We start from the raw sequence: 1,633 nt of genomic DNA, 5'->3' as shown, positions 1-1,633 counted from the left end.
AAGTTTAAAGGTCACAAAAAATTCCCTAGATCAAAAGACAGTTTGTAACCGAATTTTGAGTTAGTCAATATTTCTATCGAAGATATTCCTTGTCCTATTGTAGATTGTGCTCCAAATAAAAGGGCCCTAACATTTCCTTTAGTAATATTTCCTGTCATTAAATAACTTGTTATTAGCAACATTTTCTCATCTCCATTCAACAAACCCACTATCCAACCTGTTAAACCTTGTTGAGGTTTGTTGATGATCGCACAAATTAAAATATTACTATTCTGATTATAGCCTGTTGGTGGGTCATTGGATGTATCATCATAAACTTGCACCCTCAATTGTATATAATAGAAAACACCCCTTCCTAATCCAATTCTAAGGGACCAATGGTAATAGTGAGAGAATTCCTGAGAAGGTCATGTTGTACTCAACCCTTTTCTTTCTTTAATTTTAAGAAGAAAATCTGTATCAAGTATGACATAGGCTCCGCACGCTTCATCATCCTATTCAACCACAAAAAAGGACAAATCATTTGGTAGCCCAAAACATCAAAACATGTTAATTTTCTTTCCTTGTTTTCTTTTTATGCCTATCCTCTCAAGAACTAACGGCTAACGTGATACAATCAACTTAGTTTAAAATGTGACGTATTAGAAAAACTATTTGTTTAATACAATAGTGCCAAAATAGGAAGTTTCCTCAATTAAACATGGTTTAGTTTTTTAATTAAAATCAATGTCAACCACATTTCTTCCCCCCAACCCCAACCCCAACCCCAACCCCAACCCCAACCCCCCACTTATTTTCCATGTTTGGCGAATTTGTAACTATCTTTTTGAGTCCATCATGATCTAGTATGAACTAAATAAGACAAAGAGACCGTTTTAAGCCGTTTCAAATCAACTATTTAATTCCGGCCGATTCCACTTGAACCGCAACCTTGGTCAGATGGTGATCTTGGAAGGCAAATTCATTACAGTTATAGTCCTAATGCCACCAACAGTTTGTCGCATCTTTTATTTTTTATTTTATTTTATTTTATTTTTGTGGGGGTGGGAGAAGGGGAGATTTTGTTTCTTTCTTTATTAACAATCAATGTATCTTATCTTACCTTAATTTATATCATTAGATAATCTTAGAATTATTATTGACAATTATTTGCTAGGATGACGACACAACCTGATAAATGTCATCAAAATAATATCATTTACTTTCAAGTGAGGTGGCATTGTCCAATTTTATCTATATTTTGTGCAGAAATGATCATCTTCTGGTTGAAAAGTCTTAACCAATACCCAAAGGCCAACAAAATGATATCTTCACCCTTGTGAAACTCAAAAATCGATGCCCATGTATCCCCTCATTGACCCTTGCACTGATGCACAGCCACACAAGTACACAACCAATGACTTATTTTTCCCATATTTTAATTTATTTAAAATCTAGAGGGACCTTCAAGCTTCGCAAAGGGACAGTTATGTATTTAGCACTCAAACTCAAGGATTAGATTATAGTTTGATCCTGATTATATCTCGAGTCAACTGACATGACAAGGGCAAGGATGGAACAAGATTGAGCATAAAACAGAATTACCCAGGCCTAGTCAATCCAGTTCCTAAGCGGGAAAGAAGGGGGGGGGGGG

This window comes from Macadamia integrifolia, chromosome 6, assembly GCF_013358625.1.
Source record: "Macadamia integrifolia cultivar HAES 741 chromosome 6, SCU_Mint_v3, whole genome shotgun sequence".
Taxonomy (NCBI): domain Eukaryota; kingdom Viridiplantae; phylum Streptophyta; class Magnoliopsida; order Proteales; family Proteaceae; genus Macadamia; species Macadamia integrifolia.
This window is presented reverse-complemented; position numbering follows the sequence as displayed.